At 49.6% G+C, this 12,466-nt stretch overlaps 4 non-coding genes and 1 pseudogene across 4 annotated transcripts; all 5 read right to left on the minus strand.

Moving 5' to 3' along the window:
• Window positions 1-980: 980 nt before the first annotated feature.
• On the minus strand, window positions 981-1,171 carry LOC142731706 (U2 spliceosomal RNA). The gene has a single exon (XR_012879120.1). It is a non-coding gene; the product is annotated as a U2 spliceosomal RNA (small nuclear RNA).
• A 1,282-nt stretch (window positions 1,172-2,453) lies between these two features.
• Window positions 2,454-2,644, minus strand: LOC142731707 (U2 spliceosomal RNA). The gene has a single exon (XR_012879121.1). It is a non-coding gene; the product is annotated as a U2 spliceosomal RNA (small nuclear RNA).
• Window positions 2,645-3,926: 1,282 nt separating this feature from the next.
• Window positions 3,927-4,114, minus strand: LOC142731708 (U2 spliceosomal RNA). Its single transcript, XR_012879122.1, has one exon. It is a non-coding gene; the product is annotated as a U2 spliceosomal RNA (small nuclear RNA).
• A 5,542-nt stretch (window positions 4,115-9,656) lies between these two features.
• LOC142731714 (U2 spliceosomal RNA) lies at window positions 9,657-9,758 on the minus strand (annotated as a pseudogene).
• Window positions 9,759-11,040: 1,282 nt separating this feature from the next.
• Window positions 11,041-11,236, minus strand: LOC142731712 (U2 spliceosomal RNA). The gene has a single exon (XR_012879126.1). It is a non-coding gene; the product is annotated as a U2 spliceosomal RNA (small nuclear RNA).
• Between the last annotated feature and the right edge of the window lie 1,230 nt (window positions 11,237-12,466).

Genomic DNA, 12,466 nt, shown 5'->3' on the forward strand with positions numbered 1-12,466 from the left:
CACCCCTTGTTCCTTCACACCTTGTATCAGCTTTAATCCAGTCCTGTGCTGCCTGCTGAGCAGCACTGAACAACACTGCCTGGGCCCAGGCTTTTATCTCTGAGGCAGGCCCCATTATGATGTCAGAAAGCTGGCTCTGGAATCCTGAGGGCTCCACTATGACACGTGCAAAGTTCCGTCTGAACTTTATATAAGACTGTGAGGCTCAGTCAGTCACTCAGTGTTGCCTGAGAGGGCAACACTGCAACAGCCGGCCGCCAGGCTGTCTTTTTTTTGCACATTTATTTGCCTCCAGGAGGCCACAAGAGGGAGACAAGGGACTGCAAAATGGAAAATAGGCATCCACCAACTTTACAGACAACTTCTCTTTGCTCCTACAACCTCCATCCTTGCACAGTTTGTTATTCTTCCAGGTAACATAGTAACAAATCCAAATTGCTGCTCTCTTTGTAGGCAAGCAAGGGTTTGTTGCAACTGCAATTCTTACTTCTTCTTGAAATGTAGGGACGACAGTACATTCCATCACATCCACCTAGTGTACACAGGTAGGTCCATTGTGGCGGGTAGGCGGCTGGCTGCTTTAATGGCTGTTTGCTGTTCCCCTACTCCACTCCACTCCACTATTTGACTGTGGTGCTGCATCAATCAGTGGCTGGCTCAGGTGCAGCTCTTTAACTTACCTAGGAGGGAGGGAGGGAGGGCGGAGAGAAGACAAGGAAGGTGAATGAGCTGTTCCAATGTGAAATGCCGGAAACACAGAAACACAGAAGACACACACACACACACACACAACAAGAGGTGGCAATGTATTCATTAATTGCATTTAATAAATGAGCTCATTATCACACATGACTGTACAAATGCATTGTCCAACAGGTGTTGAAATAATGGGATTAAAAGGGGAGATCCCTTCAGAAAGACAGAAACAATGGCAAAGAGAAAAAACACTTTTGGAATCTGATTTTAGTCAACACATAAGGGAAGGGTGCACCGGTCCTGGAAATACTGCAATACCAGGTCAATGCGTGGAGTGGACAGAGCAAGCTCTATTTCCATCTCCCTGTTCTAAAAATCCATTTAATATATGGTCCCCAGATAGGGGACGTATCAGATATTAAACTGATAAGAACAGATACTACACTTGATCTTAGCCAAAAGGCCGAGAAGCGATAACCCGAGCGGCCCTTGCCTTGCCCGAGCCTGTCCCATACTGCTGTTCACCCCTTGCAGCGATTCAGCCTACTCCTAGGCAATTCCATGGGGCCCTGCAGGCTCACACACATTTACAGCTACTAAGCGGGAGGTGAATAAAGGCCGGAGAGGAAGCCAGACAGGATTTGCTTCTTTTGCTTGCACCACAATGCAGTGCTGAAAGAGGAGGAATCTACATAAAAACGCCTTCCTGGCAACGCCCAAATGCCCTCCTGCCATGCAGATAAACACTGGCAGCGGCAGCAAGTGCATGCCCACAGCCACCCCTTGTTCCTTCACACCTTGTATCAGCTTTAATCCAGTCCTGTGCTGCCTGCTGAGCAGCACTGAACAACACTGCCTGGGCCCAGGCTTTTATCTCTGAGGCAGGCCCCATTATGATGTCAGAAAGCTGGCTCTGGAATCCTGAGGGCTCCACTATGACACGTGCAAAGTTCCGTCTGAACTTTATATAAGACTGTGAGGCTCAGTCAGTCACTCAGTGTTGCCTGAGAGGGCAACACTGCAACAGCCGGCCGCCAGGCTGTCTTTTTTTTGCACATTTATTTGCCTCCAGGAGGCCACAAGAGGGAGACAAGGGACTGCAAAATGGAAAATAGGCATCCACCAACTTTACAGACAACTTCTCTTTGCTCCTACAACCTCCATCCTTGCACAGTTTGTTATTCTTCCAGGTAACATAGTAACAAATCCAAATTGCTGCTCTCTTTGTAGGCAAGCAAGGGTTTGTTGCAACTGCAATTCTTACTTCTTCTTGAAATGTAGGGACGACAGTACATTCCATCACATCCACCTAGTGTACACAGGTAGGTCCATTGTGGCGGGTAGGCGGCTGGCTGCTTTAATGGCTGTTTGCTGTTCCCCTACTCCACTCCACTCCACTATTTGACTGTGGTGCTGCATCAATCAGTGGCTGGCTCAGGTGCAGCTCTTTAACTTACCTAGGAGGGAGGGAGGGAGGGCGGAGAGAAGACAAGGAAGGTGAATGAGCTGTTCCAATGTGAAATGCCGGAAACACAGAAACACAGAAGACACACACACACACACACACAACAAGAGGTGGCAATGTATTCATTAATTGCATTTAATAAATGAGCTCATTATCACACATGACTGTACAAATGCATTGTCCAACAGGTGTTGAAATAATGGGATTAAAAGGGGAGATCCCTTCAGAAAGACAGAAACAATGGCAAAGAGAAAAAACACTTTTGGAATCTGATTTTAGTCAACACATAAGGGAAGGGTGCACCGGTCCTGGAAATACTGCAATACCAGGTCAATGCGTGGAGTGGACAGAGCAAGCTCTATTTCCATCTCCCTGTTCTAAAAATCCATTTAATATATGGTCCCCAGATAGGGGACGTATCAGATATTAAACTGATAAGAACAGATACTACACTTGATCTTAGCCAAAAGGCCGAGAAGCGATAACCCGAGCGGCCCTTGCCTTGCCCGAGCCTGTCCCATACTGCTGTTCACCCCTTGCAGCGATTCAGCCTACTCCTAGGCAATTCCATGGGGCCCTGCAGGCTCACACACATTTACAGCTACTAAGCGGGAGGTGAATAAAGGCCGGAGAGGAAGCCAGACAGGATTTGCTTCTTTTGCTTGCACCACAATGCAGTGCTGAAAGAGGAGGAATCTACATAAAAACGCCTTCCTGGCAACGCCCAAATGCCCTCCTGCCATGCAGATAAACACTGGCAGCGGCAGCAAGTGCATGCCCACAGCCACCCCTTGTTCCTTCACACCTTGTATCAGCTTTAATCCAGTCCTGTGCTGCCTGCTGAGCAGCACTGAACAACACTGCCTGGGCCCAGGCTTTTATCTCTGAGGCAGGCCCCATTATGATGTCAGAAAGCTGGCTCTGGAATCCTGAGGGCTCCACTATGACACGTGCAAAGTTCCGTCTGAACTTTATATAAGACTGTGAGGCTCAGTCAGTCACTCAGTGTTGCCTGAGAGGGCAACACTGCAACAGCCGGCCGCCAGGCTGTCTTTTTTTTGCACATTTATTTGCCTCCAGGAGGCCACAAGAGGGAGACAAGGGACTGCAAAATGGAAAATAGGCATCCACCAACTTTACAGACAACTTCTCTTTGCTCCTACAACCTCCATCCTTGCACAGTTTGTTATTCTTCCAGGTAACATAGTAACAAATCCAAATTGCTGCTCTCTTTGTAGGCAAGCAAGGGTTTGTTGCAACTGCAATTCTTACTTCTTCTTGAAATGTAGGGACGACAGTACATTCCATCACATCCACCTAGTGTACACAGGTAGGTCCATTGTGGCGGGTAGGCGGCTGGCTGCTTTAATGGCTGTTTGCTGTTCCCCTACTCCACTCCACTCCACTATTTGACTGTGGTGCTGCATCAATCAGTGGCTGGCTCAGGTGCAGCTCTTTAACTTACCTAGGAGGGAGGGAGGGAGGGCGGAGAGAAGACAAGGAAGGTGAATGAGCTGTTCCAATGTGAAATGCCGGAAACACAGAAACACAGAAGACACACACACACACACACACAACAAGAGGTGGCAATGTATTCATTAATTGCATTTAATAAATGAGCTCATTATCACACATGACTGTACAAATGCATTGTCCAACAGGTGTTGAAATAATGGGATTAAAAGGGGAGATCCCTTCAGAAAGACAGAAACAATGGCAAAGAGAAAAAACACTTTTGGAATCTGATTTTAGTCAACACATAAGGGAAGGGTGCACCGGTCCTGGAAATACTGCAATACCAGGTCAATGCGTGGAGTGGACAGAGCAAGCTCTATTTCCATCTCCCTGTTCTAAAAATCCATTTAATATATGGTCCCCAGATAGGGGACGTATCAGATATTAAACTGATAAGAACAGATTTTTTGATTGAAAATTGCTTTATTGACAATCAATCGTCATCATACAAACATTACTGCGACGCAGCGCAAGCCATGAAGCAGCAAATAATAAATAATAACAGTCGTCAAACATAACATGACAGTATAATACACAGTACAGGCTAGCCTATGCTATACATTACACCACATGCTACACTAACATTCTTGCATTCACTAAAGCCAAACAACAAAGCATTACAGACAAGTGATGGGATAGGGGAGTGGGTAGGAGGGGATAGGGAAGGGGGAAATCACAGGCCCGAAGCTTTATTGAAAGACAACACACAAGAAGGGAGAGTGGGGGGAAGGGGGGTATCAGTCCTCTTCCTCATCGACGTCCGGGCTGTCCCAGGTGGAATAGTCTCTGAGCAGGCTGTGGATCAGCCTGCGGCAGTCCTGGACGGACACACTCTCTCTCCGCAAAATCAGACGGTTCCTGGCAAACCATATAGCGTCCTTAAAGCAGTTCATAAGGCGCCAGGCTTCCTGGATTGCTCCATCCGTGGTATTCCCAGGAAATAGTCCATAAAGTACCGAGCGGTACGACAGTCTGTTCCTGGGTACTGAGTCCTTGAGTTCATGTTCCAAGGCTTTCAACAGACCCTGTGCAAAGGGGCACTGCCAGAAAATGTGCAAAGATGTTTCCTCCGTGAAGGGGCACCTGGGGCAGTACCGGGTCTTGCACAGGTTGCGGGCATGCATGAATGACCTAAGAGGCAGTCCTCCCTGGATGGCCATCCATGAAATGTCCTTGTGCCCGTTGGTCAACCTGCCAGATGACACGTTAGTCCAAACAGTCTCCAACGTGTCGGCATGAAGCCCTGGAACAGACTCCAGTGAGTCCTTTGCTCTGATGTGCTTGTGGATCGTCTTAGGTTTCCACAAGTCGGGCTTAAGACCCTCCAGTTGATGCTCCCTCACAAACCGGACGACATCTCCGTAGAACCAGGGAGCGTGCCAGTTGTAAGGGAAGGAGCTGTCCCACTTGTCCCAGCCAAAACCTCGCCAGAGGGGAAGGAGGAAGTAGCGGGACATGGCCTTGCCCGCAGAGCCGTTTGCTGTCCTCAGAGTCCTACGAACACAGTCACATGCAAAAGCGATCCGCAGCAGAGTGGGAATGTCGGGTATACCCTTCCCACCTTTGCGGGGCTCCTTGTACATAACAGTCCGCTTTACTCTGTCCATTTTCGAGCCCCAGATGAAGCGAAACACAGTCCTGGTAATGGCCCTCGAGACGGTGGCAAGAGGGGGCCATGCCTGTGCAGTGTATTGTAGCACAGGCAAGACTTCGTTACGCAGGACCATTGCTTTGCCCTCAATAGTGAGTTGTCTGAGGCTCCACAGTCCGATCCTTTGGTTGACTTTGGCCAAGCGTTCTTCCCACGACTTTAGGGCTGCACCTTCCTTACCGAACCAGACTCCCAGAATTTTGATGAAGTCCGGCTTGATAGTAAACGGGAAGGAGGCAGGAGAAGGCAGGTACCACTTTCCGAAGAGCATGGCTTCCGACTTCCCGCAGTTGACTTTTGCCCCTGAAGCGCGTCCGAACTCCTCGCAGGTCTGGACGAGTGCAGTCACCGAACTCTGGTCAGCGCAGAAGACGGTCACGTCGTCCATGTACAGCGAGCATTTGACCTCGAAGTGTCCTGGACCTGGTGCGGTGATCCCTCTGATCTCTCCATTCTGCCGGATAGCCTCTGCGAAGAGCTCTATAACACAAACAAAAAGGAGAGGTGAAAGAGGACAGCCTTGTCTAACCCCCGACGATACAGGAAAGGGGTCAGTCTTCCAGCCGTTCACCAGCACCGAGCTGTAAATGTCGCAATACATCAGGTTAACATACAAACAGAACAACCTGCCAAGCCGCAGCCTACGCAGAGCCTTACCCATGAATTCGTGAGAGACCCGGTCAAAAGCCTTCTCCTGATCCAGACTGACCAGGGCCGCGTGTGTACGGCGGCTTTGCATGTAATGCACCGTGTCCCTCACCAGGGCAAGACTGTCGGCCACCCTACGGCCAGGAATGCCGCAGGTTTGGTCCGATCCGATGATCTGTCCGATGACAACCTTCAGTCTGTTGGCCAATACTTTGGCGAGGATCTTGTAGTCCACGTTCAGGAGAGAGATGGGACGCCAGTTTTTCAGGTCACATCTCTCCCCCTTCCGCTTATACAAGATCGTGATCATGCCTTCTCTCAAGGACGGTGGCATTCTACCCTCCACCACCATCTCCTCATAGAGCTCCAGCAGGTCCGGACAGATCAAGTCCCCCAGCGCTACATAGAGCTCTGCTGGGAGACCATCACTGCCCGGGGTCCTGCCGGGTCTGAAGGATTTAGCGGCAGAGAGCAGTTCCTCCACCGTCAGGGGTACATCCATAGCCTCCGTACCTGCAGGATCAAAGTGATTAGTGATACCTGACAGGAATTTATCGGCGGCTTCGGGGTCAGTGGTTTTCCGGGAGTAGAGGCTTCGGTAGTAGTCTGTGACGACTCCCATCACCTCCTTCTTCCCAGAATGCATGTTTCCGGTCTCATCTCGGAGTTCCTTCAGGGGCGTGTGGCCGGCATGGAGTTTCCTGAAAAAGAACGAGTTACATTTCTCACCCTTCTCCAGGTTCTCCACCTTGGAACGAAAGACAATTCGCTTGGATTCCTCCTCAAAGTGCCTTTTCAGGCCCTTTTTGGCTTCCTCCAGCTCCTTCCTGACGTCCCAGCCGCATTGAAGGAGGTCTTGCAGGGATCGCAGCTGACGCTGCATCTCTCTGAAGTCTCTCTTCCTCTCACACGCCTGTTGACGACTTTTTGCCTGAAAGAAACAACGAAATTCAACTTTAACATATTCCCACCAGTTACAGGTTTTGTCAAAGAAAACTTTATCATTCCTCCAAACAATATAGGCGTCTCTAAGTTCCGCCAGTACCTCCTCTCTTTCCAGCAGGGCACAATTCAGCTTCCAGGAGCCAGGGCCGGGAGGAAAACCGTGGCCGATGGCACCCTGGAAGAGAATGGCCCTGTGGTCAGAGAAGAAGCAGGGGACCATGGAGTGCCCATGCTGCTTGACTGCCCGGGAGGTGAACACAAAGTCAATCCGAGAACGAAGTGAGCCATCGGGTCGGCTCCATGAATAGTTCACAGAGCCGATCCCCATGGAGCCCACAACGTCCTGCAAGGATGCTTCGGTTACCATCTCGATAAGCAGTTTGGAACTGACATCCAGCTTGATTGAAGTGCCGGAACTTCGTCCATCCTCTTCGATGGGGCAGTTGAAGTCCCCGGCCATCACCACTGCCCTAGTGGTGGCGAGCTGGGTCCGCAGGGTCTGGAATAGTTCCAGGCGCTCAGCCTTCATAGGGGGAGCGTACACGTTGATGAGCCTAATCGGCTCTCCCGCCCAGGAACCGTCTACGACCAACAAGCGGCCGCAGACGAGCTCCTGGACAGAGTCAACAGTAAATACGCTTCCCCTAATCAGGATGGCAACCCCTGCAGACTTACAGTCGCCCCCACCAGACCAGTAGGACGGGCCATGGGTCCACTGCCTGGCCAGATGATGGTATGACCTGGAAGAGGGGAGAGTACATTCCTGCAGCATAAATACATCACTCGACTGCTTGGAAAGAAAAGTTAGCACCATCTGACATCTAGTCCTATCTCTAACACTCCTCACATTGAGGCTAAAGATGTTAAGTTTAGCAGCCATGGGGGAGAATAAAGAAGGTTAGTGCAAACGATACACCTTAGTTACCAGTCCGGTCGGGCGGATCCTCCTCTCTGGAGCCTGGCGGGTCCGGAAGATCCAGCAGGCCCTCTGACAAAAATTGTTCCAGGATTGTAGCCACCTGGATGTCTGTTGTGAAGTCGATGACCTCAGGTTCAGACACGAGTTCCTCCACCATCTGCTCCATTTCCTCCTGCTGCGCAAGGGAATCTTCGCAGATTTCCACGACTTGTCGCTTTGAGGACTCAGCAGCTGGGCTGTCCCTCACCTTTCTCTTCCTCTGGATGGCACCTGAGGAGACAAGAGGGGGAAAATCCTCCAGGGAGAGGACTCCAGCAGCTGGAGGGGAAGATGTTAGTGCTGCTGGAGCTGGGGAGAAGGGAGGCTGGGTTGGGAGAGGTGCAGGTGACAGGACCACTGAGATGGGTGGGTAGGAGAAGGTGAGAGCCTCAGTGGGGGTGACAGGGGTTGGGGACGGGGGGGTGGGGAGGGCCGGGCGAGGGAGGGTGGGAAGGGTAGGGCGAGGGAGGGCCGGGAGAGGGGGGGGAGGGACTGTCGTCTTCTTACCATCCTTCTTTTTCCCGGTCTTCTGTGCCGCTGGAGCTCTGGCTGGGGCGGGGTTCCCTCTGGCTGGAGCTTTTGCTGCTACAGTTGCCCAGGATCGATCCCTCTTCGGGCAGTCCTTGTAAGAGTGGGCTGCTTGTCCGCAGAGGTTGCACATTGTCCGTTTCGGGCAGTCTTTGGTCTCGTGTCCTGTTACCCGGCAGTTCTTGCAGGCGTCCTCCTTGCAGTCCTTCACCGAATGACCCTTCTTGCTGCATCTCCTGCAGATCTGCGGCATGTCCGGGTAATAGATGAGGCCGTAGGAGTTGCCCAGCGAGAATGACTGGGGCAGGTGCTGGAGGCCGTCTTCCGCGCTCGAATCCTTGTTCAGTCGGACGATTACCGACCACTTGCCAGTCCAGAAGCCGAGTCCGTTCAGGATGTGGGTGGGTTCCCTCACCACTGTGCAGAACCGCTTCAGGAGCGTGGTGATGTCTTTGCCGGGGGTGTGTGGGTTCCGCATTGAGACCGTCACCCGCCTTTCCTCTCTTTGGACAGGGCAGTTGCCCACAAAGCGAGAGAAAGGGGATTCAGGCCTCGCCGCTTTCACCATCTCCCAGTACCTTCTGCAGATGTTGATCGAAGCGAAGGTCACGAAGAACATCCCGGTCATGAAGGCCTGGATGCTGATGGTCTCCGGCTTAGCGAAGCCCTGGTCCAGGAGCATCTTCTGGCAGAACACTTCTTCCGTCATGTCCGGCACTCTCCCGTCCACCTCCTTCAGCTTCAGGGCCACCGTCTGCTTCATCCAGGGCTCCAGGGTTGGAGCAGCCTGGTTCGGCTTCCTGGTGGCCTGTTCGCCTGAGGAGGCTTCAGGAGGAGATGTCCTGGCCTGGGCCGGCTCACCTGGTCCATCAGCCTTCTTCTTCTGGGTGGCAGGGTTGCTGGTTGAGGCCATGGCTTCTTCCAGCTGTTCCTGTCGCTTGGGGAGGATCTTCGATAGCTCTTTCCCGAAGGGGGCGGAGCTATGCAAATCTTCTCCTTGCTGGCCGAGGTTCTTCCACAAAATTTCTTCCGCAGCGGTTCCTCGTCGAGCTTCTTCTTCTGCGGCCGAGCTTCTTCGAAGATCCCCTTCAGCAGCGGCTCTTCTCCGAAGTTCTCCTTCTTCTTCCCGGCAGCGATCTCCCGGAGCTTCTTCCCCGATGGCGGCTTCTCCCTTCTGGATCGTCGTCTTCGCTGGTTCTTCTCCGCAGTTCGTCGCCGGCTTCGTCTGGAACGCTCTTGGATCGCTAAGCTAGTGTTTATAGCCCCCAGTGGTTCTCCGAGCTATCTATCCTTACAAGGACTGATAAGAACAGATACTACACTTGATCTTAGCCAAAAGGCCGAGAAGCGATAACCCGAGCGGCCCTTGCCTTGCCCGAGCCTGTCCCATACTGCTGTTCACCCCTTGCAGCGATTCAGCCTACTCCTAGGCAATTCCATGGGGCCCTGCAGGCTCACACACATTTACAGCTACTAAGCGGGAGGTGAATAAAGGCCGGAGAGGAAGCCAGACAGGATTTGCTTCTTTTGCTTGCACCACAATGCAGTGCTGAAAGAGGAGGAATCTACATAAAAACGCCTTCCTGGCAACGCCCAAATGCCCTCCTGCCATGCAGATAAACACTGGCAGCGGCAGCAAGTGCATGCCCACAGCCACCCCTTGTTCCTTCACACCTTGTATCAGCTTTAATCCAGTCCTGTGCTGCCTGCTGAGCAGCACTGAACAACACTGCCTGGGCCCAGGCTTTTATCTCTGAGGCAGGCCCCATTATGATGTCAGAAAGCTGGCTCTGGAATCCTGAGGGCTCCACTATGACACGTGCAAAGTTCCGTCTGAACTTTATATAAGACTGTGAGGCTCAGTCAGTCACTCAGTGTTGCCTGAGAGGGCAACACTGCAACAGCCGGCCGCCAGGCTGTCTTTTTTTTGCACATTTATTTGCCTCCAGGAGGCCACAAGAGGGAGACAAGGGACTGCAAAATGGAAAATAGGCATCCACCAACTTTACAGACAACTTCTCTTTGCTCCTACAACCTCCATCCTTGCACAGTTTGTTATTCTTCCAGGTAACATAGTAACAAATCCAAATTGCTGCTCTCTTTGTAGGCAAGCAAGGGTTTGTTGCAACTGCAATTCTTACTTCTTCTTGAAATGTAGGGACGACAGTACATTCCATCACATCCACCTAGTGTACACAGGTAGGTCCATTGTGGCGGGTAGGCGGCTGGCTGCTTTAATGGCTGTTTGCTGTTCCCCTACTCCACTCCACTCCACTATTTGACTGTGGTGCTGCATCAATCAGTGGCTGGCTCAGGTGCAGCTCTTTAACTTACCTAGGAGGGAGGGAGGGAGGGCGGAGAGAAGACAAGGAAGGTGAATGAGCTGTTCCAATGTGAAATGCCGGAAACACAGAAACACAGAAGACACACACACACACACACACAACAAGAGGTGGCAATGTATTCATTAATTGCATTTAATAAATGAGCTCATTATCACACATGACTGTACAAATGCATTGTCCAACAGGTGTTGAAATAATGGGATTAAAAGGGGAGATCCCTTCAGAAAGACAGAAACAATGGCAAAGAGAAAAAACACTTTTGGAATCTGATTTTAGTCAACACATAAGGGAAGGGTGCACCGGTCCTGGAAATACTGCAATACCAGGTCAATGCGTGGAGTGGACAGAGCAAGCTCTATTTCCATCTCCCTGTTCTAAAAATCCATTTAATATATGGTCCCCAGATAGGGGACGTATCAGATATTAAACTGATAAGAACAGATTTTTTTTTTTTTTTTTTTTTTTTTTTTTTTTTATTAAACCATTCAGGTTTTTTTGAATAAAACCGAGAACTGTAGTTGTTCAAACCACCTCTCTATTTTTCAAAAAATCTCATCACTCTGGTTCATTATTTTATTTTTCCATCAAATACAAGATAAATCAAACAAAATTCCTCAAACTAAATACCTCCATTTTAACATTCGCCATATCCCTTCCGCATCCATACCTCTTTCTAGATCCCATTTATAATAAAAATACAATTTAGCCAATACCATACTAACCACATCCTCCATCTCAAATACTTCTCTTTTATACACATTCAAATTCCTCGTATTCCACAATACCTCTTTCACGCAAGTCAGAAAAATCCACAACACTCTATCCTTTTCACTACCCAAACTACACAAACCAAACAAGACAATTTCATACGTCAAACTCTTCAAACCAGTCAATTCTTCACACAACCCACTCAACTTTTTCCAAACATCCTTTGCATGCTTACACGACCAAAACACATGACTCACATCCTCATCATCCCCACAACCTTCTCTCGGACACCTTTCAGATGCAACCAAACCTCTTCTTTTCTGCACACTCCTTACAGGCAACACTCCATGTACCGACATCCATAACAAATCTTTCTGCTTATTTGACACATCATACGTAACAATCTTCTTCCACACAGACTTAGACTCCATCGAATTCAAACCATTTACAGAACACATCACATTATTCATACACATACTTCTCACAACATTCTTTTCTCTCAAAAATCTCTCCATTCTTACATCCTCTAGCTGGAACTTTTTGATAAATTTTTCTACATACAAATACCACCCTGAGCACTGAAAAGCAATTGGTTTACATAAATTTCGTTTTTCCCACCTTAGACGCTGAATCACCGTTCCAGCTAGGTACTTAGACATTCTGGAAGCCTTGGATTCCTTAAATAAAAGCTCTACAAAAAAACGTACACAATTAATTCCAATGAAAATCTCCAAATTTGGGAAATCAAGGCCTCCATTACGTCTGCTTTTCATTAGAATTTCTCTCCTTGCCTTCTCAATCCCGCTCCCCCATAAAAAAAGGAACAAAACTCTATTCACTTTTTTTAACATAGCAACAGCAGGAGGAAAAACCAGAGCAACATATAAAATCATAGGTAGAATAATACTTTTGACTATTAAAACCTTCCCCGAAAAAGAAAGATCCCTCATTCTCCACATTTCCAACTTTCGCACAATCCTACCACCTAACTCATCCCAACTTTCTTT

Source organism: Rhinoderma darwinii, unplaced genomic scaffold (genome assembly GCF_050947455.1).
Source record: "Rhinoderma darwinii isolate aRhiDar2 unplaced genomic scaffold, aRhiDar2.hap1 Scaffold_854, whole genome shotgun sequence".
Taxonomy (NCBI): Eukaryota; Metazoa; Chordata; class Amphibia; order Anura; family Rhinodermatidae; genus Rhinoderma; species Rhinoderma darwinii.